At 38.3% G+C, this 13,906-nt stretch overlaps 1 long non-coding RNA gene across 1 annotated transcript in view; it reads left to right on the forward strand.

The window, feature by feature from the left end:
• The first annotated feature begins 3,912 nt into the window (after nucleotides 1-3,912).
• LOC120513568 overlaps nucleotides 3,913-13,906 on the forward strand; it is a 32,610-nt gene continuing 22,616 nt past the window's right edge. The window contains exon 1 of the long non-coding RNA XR_005630294.1: nucleotides 3,913-4,013. This is a non-coding gene — a long non-coding RNA (uncharacterized LOC120513568). The remainder of the gene's footprint in view (nucleotides 4,014-13,906) is intronic.

A 13,906-nucleotide genomic window follows, 5' to 3' on the forward strand; every position in this document is an offset into this window, starting at 1 on the left:
GTCTGACCAGAAATATAGATTCTCAGTGGTTCTGAGAGTTATTTCATGCATTATCCATGGAATCTGTAGAAAGTTATGGCAAAATGCCCCAGTAGTTTTCTGTCTGCAACCACATTCTACATGTGGTAATTGAAGAAAAAACTACACCAAGATGAAACAAAAATACACAAACAATGACAACATCAAAACTACAACTTAAAAAATACCTGGTTTTTATTTGTTTCCTTTTTTCAAAAGCAAAAGTTGAGTGGGGGAAGAGTCATTCTTAAATGCTTGTTTCCTTCAGACTTTTCGTGCCATATTCAACTATGCTTTATTTGCATGTTGAATGAACTTTATCAGTACTTTTAATTCTAGGTGTTATTTATGCCTTTATATGAAAGTTTTAGGACCAACTAAAGTGAGGAAAGGCAATGCTTTAATGCAGCAGACAGATAGTATTTGATTTAATTCTGCAGCCACTCAATTAACCTCAGATTGTAACAAAGATTCTCAGAATGAGTTTGAAAAGACTATGTAATAAATGTGCTCAGCAATATTAAAAATTATGCTTATTTTGTCGTTGCTGTCTTGACCTTTTGGGGGATTTTTTTTTGAAGGATCTGATCTTGAATTTCTGAATTTCTATGAGGGTGAAATGTGCAGTCTCGAAAAATCCTCATCACTACTTGGAAACACATTCAAGAAACTAATTTTTTAGCTATAAACATTTGAGCCAGAAGTGAAGCCAAAGTCACTTGCTGTATAATCGCTGTGGTGCTTTAAAAAACACCTGCAGAGTAACTCTTGATTATCAAAGAAAAAATAATAACTAGTAGCCAATTGTGGTCAATACAGCATGTGGAAGAGTTGATGGCAGTGGTGAGGAAAGGCAGTTTTGGTTCATTTTTGCAGCAGTGTGGTGGGTACTTTTAGAGCAATTCGCTGAAAAGGCAGGTCAGAGTATGGTATGGGAGTAGATGAGATGATTTTGTTAAAGGAAAATGGATATGATGGTGTGGGGAGCAATATAGAAACAATCAAACTAAGGGCAGCTTTTAATAACACTGGTTAAGGTACAGTAGTGACAGCAGCAGAATCCACTGCTGCTGGCAGCTGGATTCCTGTCTATATATATCAGATTTTGAAAAGAGAGTCTTGCCCAAAACATGTGAAAAATTTGAAATATATGATGGAACTGGGTTGTAACGTGTACTACTAAACAAGTATAATCCTAACAACTGTTTTCTTCTGGAATGCAAGCATCAGTGGGGTGTGGACAACACAATGTTTATACATGAAGAGCTGCATTGTTTGAAAATTTAGCAATTGAAAATTGCATGGTGAAGTTTCTATTTCTCATGGAAATTAGAGTATAATAGAAGGTTGAATTTGAAAGATGAGATAGCTCAGAGTAGCTGCATTTCTGGTTTATATGCCAGAAAATTGCAGAAATTTGTGTTTTGTAAAATACAGTGCACATCTTTAATAAGCAAAATACTAAATGTTTTCTATGCAAAAATCTTTTGCTGCATAGTTCACATGCTAAAATGATACATGGCAACTTGCTTAAGAACCTCCCACCAACTGGTAATGTAATATTACATATTTCTAAAGATTTTTTTGAGTTTGTTAAAATAAATACCTGTAACTATCTTAATACAGCCATTGGGTGAAAGAAAAGGAATGATAGTTTTCTGTTCCTCCTATTCAGCAAAAAAGCCTATTTCTTCATATCACAATGAAAGGGCAAAGAACCCATGTTCCAGATAACATTTGATTTTTTTCTTGTGCTATATGAAAGTGAACAGCAAAGCAGCAAATGCCTAATCCAAATCAACAGCACTTAGGAAGTGCTCCAGATTAACCTAACCCTCCTTCCTAGACAAACCTCAGAAGCTGAAGAAGTGAAAGGCCCCAAATGGGCACTTAATTCACTGAAATGATTGCAAGCATTTCTCAGTGAGTGTTTTCAGAGATTTCTGACATGTTCTGAAAACAGAACTGAAATTACAATAATTTGATGCCTAGGGGCTGCAGTGCAGCAGAGCTGAACAAATATATAAGAAGGAGTACCTCTTCCCTGAAGCAGATATAATTTGTGAATTATACATCCTCCAATATGTCCTGATTTCTGTTTTTTAGCACCCCTGGGATCCCACACAGACGGCACAGGATGATTGGCATGCGGTTTTACAGGGTGACTGAGAAGATATATATATGCTCTTCATGGATTTCCCCACCTGCCACCCCCAGTCAAACATGAACAAATTCTGAGAGAATTCATCAGGCTTTTCTGCTTTCTGCCCCTGGCACACCGGCTTAGCCTTGCAAAAGAAAACAGGCAGGGAGGAGAGGAAAGCAGGATGTTCTGGGGTGGGCATCCCTGAAAAAAAGCAGAAAATCAACTGCAGAAGGGGTAGCCTAGTGCATCCTCCAGAAAATTTTGTGATGCTAATACTGGATATTACCTCTGGTTCAAAAGTTGTTTTGTTTTTAAGACAGCCTTTGTCAGGGAGCAGCTGCTGACAAAGACAGGCAGACGGAAATGTGTATCTGCATGATGGCGCAAGCAATGACCAAGGAGCAACACCCTGACCTTTAATGTATCTCCTGAGCCGAGGGGTCATCACTCAGGTCTTTCTCATAACAAAATTATTAACACAGGAATTTCACCCAAGACTGCACTGTGGCAGAGCCAACGATAGACACAGGCAACTAAACCTTGAAAAGCAGCGTGGAAGATTGCAGTGTTCCCTCCTAACAGAGCCTTGGCATCCTACACCATTAAAAAAAATACTTTATCTCAGTTAATTTATAAATTTAAATAGCTCCAGGCTCATGGAACTATTAATATGATATTTAAGGGGTTCTCTTTTATAATGATCTTTCCACCAACTGGACTTTAGATTATGGACCAGGAAAACACTGCAAATACCAATGTATCAGGCAGGCTATTAAAGTTGATTTCTTTCAAATGTTCAGTTAGAAGTAAGCAGAACAATCACATGTTATGAAATTACATTATCAAAAGAAAATTACAACTGTAACTGCAGAAAGTATTAGAAATGGAAAACTCTTAACCTTGTCTTGATTGACTGCCTTGATCCCAGTATAACATGCCACCAGCAGAGATCTGTGATTGCCTCTCCCCATTCCTGTTGAGTCTGTTCTCCAGTTCCAAGAATTAATGTGGCAGCCACACAGTCCTCCTCCGAAACCTCCCCTTTCATACCTCCTTCTGGCACTACTTATTCTAGCAAACCAAACAACAGAAAGGGATGAAGCAGAGCAGCTGCAGTGATGGGGGTGGAGGCTTTATGGGGGGTATGTGAAAGAGGCAACACTTTCCCTTGGCCCTAATGCTGCGCTATCATATTAACTCAGTTTGATACCATGTGAGTTTGAGACGCCCACATTGGCAGAAAAGTCCAATATTGTGAGAAATGAGTGTGAAATGCTGTGAATTGTTTCGATGAGACATCTTGTAAATGGAGAAAACACCTCTGAAGTTATACGCAAAAGATCTTGACAGTTCCTAAGGGTGAACTTGGGAACATCTTTTAGTTTCCTCTCTCCTCCCCTTCCTTTTCGACATCATGTAGTACCAAAATGACCAAGAAAGTAGAAAAGTCAGGGTTTAGAAGTGTACTACACTGACTGCTCTGAGTTTGTAGGGATGCACTCAGATTTGACCTGAATATTCCTCTTTTCCTTTACAAATGTGCTATCTGTTATTATTTGGTTGTGATTTTTTTTAGTTTTGGGTTCTGTGATGAAACAAGCTGTATTCTGATAGACCTAAGTGTCATCTTCCCGTAAATCCACCCAGTTGCAGATGCTTCTCCCATGTTGGTGAGCCAGCCCTTGTCCTGTCATGTCTTGTGACAAATGACAGGTGGGAGACTGCCAGCACGGGTACAGACAGCAGATCAGCCTCTTCCCTGAGGAGTTCTGCAGGTCTCGTTGGGTGCCCTTATTCTGGCTGCAGGGACAAAAAGGCTGGGGAGCTTATGAGAGTTGCAGGGAGAGAGGTAAGCACCCTCAAAGTGTTTCTGCGTTTCCACTTTAATCGTGAGCTGCAGTTTTCAGTTACAAGCTGGAAATGGGTAGAGGAAGGATTAGTGCTAGAATCATGGGGGCTGTGCAGACCTATAGCAGTTTGTTCATATTCCTTTTAAATGCTATCCTCTTGAACACACCAAATTGGGGTTAGGCCCTGTCAATTTGCCTACCCAAACACAGGTAAACCCACTTTTACAAATATGGCAAAATTTGTGCAGCCGTTTTATGCTCACGTGATATTTTTTTCTGAGCAAAAATTTGTGGCTTGGGCTATAGATGGCTTTATAGTCTCTGCTTGTTTTGTCAAAATAAGTTATGCAGCTTCACTTGCTTTATATGTGCCAGGAGTTGCAGAAGAGAGAATCCATGTCAGATGAGCTAGCTAATATTCAGAGTGAAACAGCTGCTCTTGGCTGGGTCTTCCTGAGATCTGGGTGCAGTGTCTCTGCAAATGTCTTATTAAGGAGTTCTGACCTCCTTTCTTCCTTCCTCCAGTTTAGCTTTTGAACACTCTTTTATAAAAGTGAATTACTTGCCAGTACTACAAAGCCAACATTATGGTTTATGAGTAAAAAATTCCCTATTTGTATTAATCACATATCTGAAAACTCCAGAAAAGTAATGTGTGTTGTGATTCTGTGTGAATCTATTGTGACAGCAACCAGAAAAAAAAAAAAGCAGCTTAGAATCTGGCAATCCTTTTGGGATGTTTGTAGTTTCCTGCTTTCAACTGATTAGGGAAAAACAACATTTGGGGAATTTCTTGACTCTGTCCTCTGTAGCAGAGGAGAATGGAATACAGGGTAGTTTAACTTGCATTGTAAGCAATCCTAGATTTTTAAAAATAGATCAAGTGTTGTCTCCGTCATAGTTACTGGGTTGGTTCCTTCAGTCCCTTCCCAGTGAGAGGGATGCTATCAGTGCTTGAACGTCTGGTGGGTTAGCAAGAAATCAATAGATAAATGAGCTCTCTGACCCAGAAAGTTTTAAAAATTCCTCTGACCCTTCTAGCAAGAGAATCTGTTCTTGAGCTTGGAAAAAGCTCTCTGCAAGGAGCTGGCAGTTTAAAAACACTGAAGCTGAACTCCTCAGGCACAGCTGCTCATTACAGGCTATTTTGTTTCACAGTCTTGCCTCCAATACAGTTCAAGTTTCATGGTGATTTCAACAAGCCCTTACAAACAGCTGCTGCATTTTAACAGAAGACTACTGCTTTCTTATGCTGCTGAGCTTTCCCTCAGAACAACTGACAGAATGGCTAATTAAAAAACAAACAAACAAACAAAAAAAACCCCAAAAAAACTCCCAAAAACCAAAACAAAAAACCCAAAAACCAAAACAAAAAACCCAAAAACCAAAACAAAAAAAACCCCCAAAACCAAAAAAAAAAAAACCACCCCACAACCAACCAAAAACCAACAAAAAACCCTCCAAACAAACAAAAAACCCACCCCAAAAATACCACAACATGGTGTTTCATAATTTCATTTTCAGAATATGAATTTGGGACCAGTCTAAGATAATTGAACTTCCTCTTATGACACTGGGATTGACAGTATTTATAGCAACCTAGTTTAAATTTTCCCTTCCCCAAATGGATATGCTGTTAATGCTAAGTTTAAAGAAGTATTTGGATATCCCACCAGGATCAGTTTTCTAGTCCAGAAGACTGTTGTAAGTGGTTTTCAGGAAGCTGCTGGAAGACAGCCTTGTGCTCTCAATAATAAGTTTGCTCATGTTCAACTGCTCATGGAATTTCAGTCTATTGGCAGAAATAAATGTCTGCTGCAGGACTGTGGATTTGTGAAGTTAAAAGTTATTTTTAGGTGCTTCTCAGGGCTGAGCTCTGAGTTGCAGGGAAAGTTCTTGCACCTTATGATTATAAACATTCCCCCACTATTCATGTCCACCTCTGCCTCCCAAAACTTCATTAATAAAGAGTTAGGCTTCCTTGGTATAGGTGTTTTCAGAGTCCATGTTTGTATTCTCAAGTCTTTCATTGTACACAACAAAAAACCTGCCTACGGGTAAGAGAAAAGATAGAACAATACTTGGTCAACAGGATTTCCTGTCATAGGTTGAAGACAGTTCAGAAGATGGTCACAGTACCATCACTGGCATTATTTTAATGAGCCACTTCATCTCCCTTATCTTTACAACAACCCTTTCCCTTCCAGCTGTGACCATAGTTTCAGACAAATAAGTCATGCTGACATTTGATGACCTCAATCATAAAACAGGAGACTTTCATGGACTCTTCCCAAACCTAAAAAAGACACTTGATATAGTAGTAAAACAAAATAATTTCAGATTGTTCAGTATTTTGCTGCAAAAAGACAGAATATTATTAAAAAAATCTTTAAAATTCCTCAGTTTTCTGACTGAAAGCAGCAGTCATGCTGTTTTATTCCATTTTATTGAATGTGTCCACATTCAAAAAGGAGAGTGAAATGGCTGCTATCAGTGATTTAATGGTAGCCAGCAAAATCTTGATACTCCAGAAAATTTCCACTAACTGTCCTGCCAGATGGTCCTTAATTCTACTTCAGTGGCTTTTCAGGGAAAGGATGCTGAGAGCTGTAGCAAAAACAAAACTTGAAGGTTTTGTTTAAGCTTCATGACATGGCCAGAGGTTAGAGATCAAGATATATTACTCACTTCTGAGGTCTGTTATTTAATTGATTTCTTCGTTGTTGATGTGAAGGCTGCAGCTTACACCAGTTCAAGGCAGCTCACCCATGTGGAAGCCATGTTAATTAGATAACCCACACACCAGAATCTGTGTTGCTCAACAGGAGTATTCACTGAAATCCCACATCTGTGGAGAACTCCTGCAGCTTCCTGTGAAGATGCTGATCATGCCAGAAACACTGCTATCATCCAAAACAAAATCCAGTTACATGCTTCATTTGTCCCTCCCACACGGCCAGGTATTGTTGGACACATGTCTGTAAGTGTGCACAGTATTCCTACAGACTGCTGAACATTGTCTTTCTGACAGCAATAAGTCTAATCCAAAGCCCTTACTTGCATCAGCCTCTGATCAGATCTCTAAAGCAGCAAGATAGAATTGCATTGGGCTGAGACTATTTCTGCTTTGTGGTAAGAAAGAATGAACTCAGTATGTGTTTCCTACTCTAGCTGCCTACTGTGAAGCTGTGGAAGGCTTAACACTTCACAAGGATCCTCTACTATTTAGTGGTACTGGGAGGAAAAGGGAAAAAAAAAAAGAAAACAAATCTAGTTTATGCCAGAAGAACAGTTCCCAAAGAACTCAGAGCCAGTGCAGCCAGCAATCAATTTTTATTCCAGTGTCATCATGTCACTGACCAAAAAAGTTTAGACTAAGTTAGTTATTTGTTTAGGAAGATAGAATAGCATTCAGTAAAAAGTATCTGTTTCAAAATACATGACCTTTGCACTGGTGCAAGAAATATTTCTGACCCATGATTTTTGAGGTGCAATTTCAGAATTGTAGTGCTAGGATGGATCTCCTTTGGTTTTGTTCTCTTCCTTTTCCTTGCCTCCTCCTTCTCCAAGGCATCATACCTGAAAGCACTTAGTTACCTTTTCTATTATTATCTCATATAGGAAGCACAGAGAAAAAGGAAGACCTCCTTAAAGACTTTGGTCCATATCTCTCCTGAAGCAAAGCGTTTAGGAACTAAAAATACACTGCTTTTCATTTTAAATGGGATTCACTTAAATTTAAAAGAAGTTTTTCGTTGAATTCACACAACTTTGAAAGAAATAAGTCTGGGATACCATATTCTATACTGGTGTCAGGCACTAAAGAGCACAAGCTGACTGTGTCCAGAGATATGTGATACTGGCTGAAGCTGCCTGTGACACCAACATGTCAGGGGATAGAAGGCCACAAGAGAAACAAGCACATTTGTTCCCTGTTTTGTTTGCTATTACTGGATCTTCACATTAATTCTTGGTTGCAGTCAGCCTTGCATCTTGCTCTCCAGTTGCCAAAGTAATGCTTCATATGAGAAGTACAGGGCTGCTCTCTACAAGGGAGATGACATTTGATATTTATTTTGCAGTATAATACTTGAAGTTTCTTTGCAATAGGATACTTAAAATTCTCACTTAGTGTGTACTTAATATGAACTCTATATTTTCCTTTTAGCATTAACAAACTTAGAAAACCCCCATGATTCTGGGGTGATTCTGGAACACAAGTGGATTTGATTATATCATCTTGGCTTTCAATCACATTTGAGAGAAACTCCATTTCACTGTCAGAGAATACAATAATTATGGCCAAACTATCCATTTTCATGTCTAATTTCATCTTATCACTAAGGTTTGATTTTTTCCTTTTGTTTTCTGTTACTCTTCACTCAGGTGTTTACCTCCAAGATTCACTGAAATGACTGGAAGTATAGATGATCTTTCCTCTTCCTACAACTAATCTTGATGGCAGACATAAGAAAGCTCCCATTTCAAGAGATCAGTGTCTGTCTTCCTTATGAATTGTAGTGCTAAGCAAGTACCCTGCCTCTTGCAGTGCTGGATGTCCTGGATATATTTTGGAGAAAAAAAATAACAACAAACCACCATCCACCCTATCCCTTCCTATTTTCTTTACTACATCTCTATGAAATGAGATGCATACAGTGTCTCAGGTAAACTGTAACATATTTAAGAGAATGGAGACTCAGTATCTGCAAACACAATAGCAGATGATGCAATTACAGTTCCGTTTTGGTTTTTTGGAGAGTGTAGTCAGTTGTTTTGAAACTGACTGTTTGATCAAATTGGACAATGGTATTTTTGTTTACACAATAGACAGCAGTTTCACTTTTTCCCCAAACAAATATAATAATTGGTTTAAACAGACAGTATGTTCAGAATTCAGGGGGGTGTGCTGTTGTTTAGGGAAGCAAAGTACTTTACAAATATTGTGATATGTGAAATATCAGGAAATTTGATCAAAGTTAATGCATTCTCAAGGCTCTACAACTAAGCTGGCTATTTCTGTACTGGCATATGGATTTAGGAACTATATCTGGAGTCTTTTAAGGCCAGCATAAAGAAGTCAATCTTTCTCCTCAAACCTACACACAGAAATGTGTAATCACAAAACTGTGTACAAAGATTAATACTAAGGTTTGGTAAAAGCACTAAAACTTTGAAATTGATTTACTGAGTTTAGGAAAATCAAGGTGTACTATATATTCACCAAGAATTTAGTTTATGTATTTGCATCTCTCTAAAATTATTTTTCACATACCATCATCCAGTAATTTTTTTTTTCGATCCATGGCAAATAAAAACTTGCACATCTGGACAGGTGTTCAGATTTAATGAACAGATGTTGGGCTCTTTAGTAAAAGCTGTTGTGGAAAGAAAGTCCTAAAGAGAAAACTTGATAACTAATGTGCCAAAGTACTATTTACAAGTACTATTTATTTGCAGTGAAGAAATAATGCTGTTTTTTGGGAGATGAATTTTGGTCTGTTTTAGTTGTTGCATGTAAGAATGTACATCCTGTGGATTGGAGTAACACATGATTAGTGTCCAAGAACTGTGGACTTTTGTGAAATAGTAAGTCATGGGCATGACTGCCAACTGTGCAGAAAAGGTCGAGAATTAGGAGTAATACTTGTACATTTTTTTCAGTTATATATGTGCAATAAAATATATGAATACATAGTTATTAAAGACATGTTTATTTAATATAAGTGTCTAGGAGGGAACTACTGTGGTGTGGGCTTTCTTCTCCTATGAAAGCACAAATTTGGGGTATCTGGTAGAGATGAGGGAGGAAGAAATGAAAATCTTTGCCGTTGTTGTCAGACTAAAGACAACTGCACAATTTATATCCCTTTCATTACCTAGCCTTCACAACTTTTGTGATTCTGTGACCTCTAGGCAGGGTGGGTTGAGGTGTAATACCATACCACTGAGCATACACACACTGACAAAGAGAATGGATGGCTAATATCACATTATATGGAGAAGAAATCAAAGCATCAGGGGCAAATGTGGGCTGAGAGGAAAAGGTATGCTTCTTGTGTGTACATGAACAAATGATGTTTTCCTTCTGTATTTATGTGGCCAGATAACTCTGGCCTGCAAAGTATTATAAGGTAGCCAGGGTCTGATGTATTACAGATACTGTGGACTCCAGCTCCCAAGGAGGTGACAGTACTTTCTAAGTAGTTATGTAGTTATTGAATAAAGCATATATTAGAAATTTATAGGCAAAAATGTCCTTTTTTTACTCCTACACCTGCATTCACCAGCTGCCTCTGAAAGGTGAGCATGCGCATCTTCGCCACAGGTCAGCCAGGAGATTTAATTAGTAAATGCCTGTGTGTGGAAGGAGCCTTGGGAGACATCCATCTGAGGATTCTTTGCAGTTGTAGGAGAAGCAGATTTTGTTACTCAGGCAGCTACCAATAACTGAAACAGCAAACTAGCTAGCTCATTTTAGTAGAGATTGCTACCAATCTCGACCAAAGCACTTATATCCTGTGTACGGTATAGTGTACGGCATATAAAGTGCTTTGATCTGGGTTCTTAAAACAGGGAGGCATGAAGGGTTATAAAATTAATCAGTCCCTCCTTTCTTCTTAAAAATGCTGCCTAATTTCAGAAAAAAACCCCCCTAACTTTTTCCCTGTAGTAGGAAATTAAAACGAAATATTTCTTTAAAACTTCTAGGATCTTAGCGGATGGAGAGAGAGAGGATCTATTACTACACTGCTTGTGGAAGAGCCATGGCAGAGGCAACACCCTTGCAAGAGCTGGATCCTCAGAGAGTTTCTGTTGGGAAACCAATTTTATGGTTCCTCCACTGAAGGAAATCTGTCAGTATTTGTGAATTATGTGGAGGGTGTTGAGTGATATGTCTGGAGAAAGGTAGATGGGTTTGAGTTTGGGGTTTTGTTGGTTTTTTTAAATTGGTTTTGTAGAGGGTTTGTTTGGGTTTGGGATCATTCCTCTGTCTCTCTCTCTTTTTTCCTCTAAGAAGACAGTGGGATCATCCTGACTGTTTTGAAATCTTGCACCAGCTTTCTTGCAATAGAAGACACATGTTAGTTTTTAGACCAGTTTACAACAACCAAGCTAAAAACAACTCTCTGAAGCTTGGTAAAGTTACCAGCTGTGCAAATCCAGCTATGCATGAGCTGAAAGAGTTCTGAGGCTTAGAAGTATCTGTGAGAGCTCCCATTTGATTAAGCTGACATTCAGCATCTATTAATCTGCAAGATCCATCTATGGCCAGAAGTCCCCTTCTTTTTTGTCTCACAGCTATATTAAAACTTGCAAGTATTTGTAAGGAAGATCCAGACATCACAAAAGGATTTTCCAATATTATTCTTGTCTAAATGTCAACATACTTTTAATCAACATGGACTCCTCTCTTTCAGTTTCAAACTTCATCTGTTGCTACAAGCATTTTTGTATTTGCCTCTGTGGAATTCTCCACAGTGGAAGTTTGCCATTTGTTTGGTCTCTGGCTGCCTTCTCTCAGGGAGAGATAACTGTGGAAGACTGTAAGGACTGAAGTTCTTCAGTGAGATTTCCAAAGCAAATAGAGAAATTGCAGAAACTCTCAGGAATTTAGGAATAGAAGTAAAACAGCAAAGATTAAATATTCAGGTAAATTAATTTTAGAAATACATTATTTTCATCTTAAATCTTGCAAACAAGTTGTCTACAGCATTATCTTTTTATTTAGCTTTCTTAATGCTAGATTGAGAACAGCCTTCAAATTTTTATGGTCTTTGTACCCATCCAGGTCAGTTGCTGTGGCCAAGGAAGTTATATTGGATGTATAGAGAGACCTCAAACCTTGAAACCAACATAATAAGGAAAGTGAAAAGAAAGCTACATAAAGAGGAGCATACAAATCCAAAGTCTTTATAAAAGTTTTTGGATTTTTTGCACTATAACTCGATAGAGCTCAGAGGTTACTTTGGACAAAAGGTATAATGGGCCAAAGGCATTATCTCAATATAGTGTAAAAATAGTACTAATAAAGCTAATACACTGACATATCAACCTTTTTTAATTAAAATACCTCACCCAACTCAACTTCTTTTCCCCACAAAAAAACCCAAAACAAAACAAAAAAAACCTCCAAAACAAACAAACAAACAAACAAAACCAACAACCAAAAACAACCAAAAACCCCCCAACTCTGAAAAAAACCCAAAAAAGGCAGGAACTGTCGTGACAAAGGCTTTGGTTATATGAGAATTGTGCACTTCCTTGTTTTTCTTGTTTATCCTGTGTGACCCTGACTGCCAAGGTTGTGTCAAGGATATGCAGGCAATGTATCTGAAAGGTTATGTCTTGAAACGCGATATGAAGATTCCACACGCTTAGCAGAGAGCTGCCAAAAGATTGCTGGTAGAAGTACTGGTAGGGCAGCAGGTGGCCTATGAACTTAGGGGTCCAGTCTAGATTGAAACCTTGAAATTCCATGATAGTTTCATATGGCAAACTTGGTGGATGAGTTTCCCCCATGCTTTTAAACTTATGGATTGAAGTGCCTTTGTGAGTAGGAATTGTCTCACTGGGTTCAGTGACACCCTAAAGACAAGACAACCACAATCTTTTCTAAGCAGAGTAAACTTATCTTGCCTTATTGCCATTACAGATCTACACTACTAGTAATAAAGAAATAAAGTAATAAACAGAGAAGAGTGTATTGCACCTATTGATTTCAAGAGCCTGTTGCTTTAATATGCTGCCTTCTGTTTAATTCTCTGATGGATGTTACATAGTTTGAAGCAGAGTGACCAAGATAACTGCACAGATGAACATACTTGTGTAAACAAAAGTGATTTAGTACACCTCAAACAAAATCTGGAGGAGTTCTCTTCTGTTACTGAAGCGAAGGAAAAGACCTAATAATGTATAAACACCTTACATTAAGTAATCAAAAATATGTTAAGGGAAAAAAAGTAAATTGCACTTAAATATTGGAAAGAAAAAGCACATAACTTGATAGGTCAGCTGGTGAAACTGCTGACCTTTAATTCTGGCTCCTTATGGGATTAGTCTCCCAAGTGCTGTATTATTCCATTATTTCTGGGAAAAAATTGTTTTCTTCATTCTTTCTGTTATAGAAGAACTTTTGAAGTAATTATCTTTTTCTTTCCCCTTTTAAAAATGCTGTAGGCTTTTTTTTTAACACCTCTTTCTTTTCCACAGAAACAGACTGGGAACAGGACGAGCCCAGGACTAACTTCACATGAGATATTTAACAATGGCATTAGTTCTCAAACAGTGTCTGGCACTTGCATCATTGACCTGCTCTCTGTCTGTCTGTCTGCTTTCAAACCCCACAAGAAACAGTTTCATGTTTTCTTGGTAATTTTACACTTGCACAGTGTTGCCTGATTGCAGAAGTTCAGACTGTCTCTGACTCACAGAGGAAGAAGCTAAGCACCAAGCTGCCCAGGGTTCTTCCCAGACAATAAGACAAGAAAAAGGCTGTAGGAAAGTACACACTTAGTGCTTTCAACAGGGTTCTGAGCCCAATTTTCCTGCTTTCTCAAGGAGAGCTTCCTGTCACTGAAAGAATGAAGTTGATGAATAGGTAGCTATTATAGCATGTACCTGGAAAGGAGCAGGAGAAGAAATCTGCTTGTTGGTGCTTGCTCTAAGTGTCTTTATGTTTAAATCCTCTGAGGACACAGAGAAAATTAGCAAGCTAAACCTTCCAGAAATGAAAAGTATCTTTCTCCTACAAACATCATTGCTACCCTGCTTTAGCGTTAATTCAAATGTTCTTCCCCTCTCAACTGCCTGAAAATAAAAGGAAATGTCTATTTACAGGTGTGCATGATGTACATCCATCCCTGATGGGTTAGAAATCAAATCTCAGTGA

This window comes from Passer montanus, unplaced genomic scaffold, assembly GCF_014805655.1.
Source record: "Passer montanus isolate IOZ18808 unplaced genomic scaffold, ASM1480565v1 scaffold83, whole genome shotgun sequence".
NCBI lineage: Eukaryota > Metazoa > Chordata > Aves > Passeriformes > Passeridae > Passer > Passer montanus.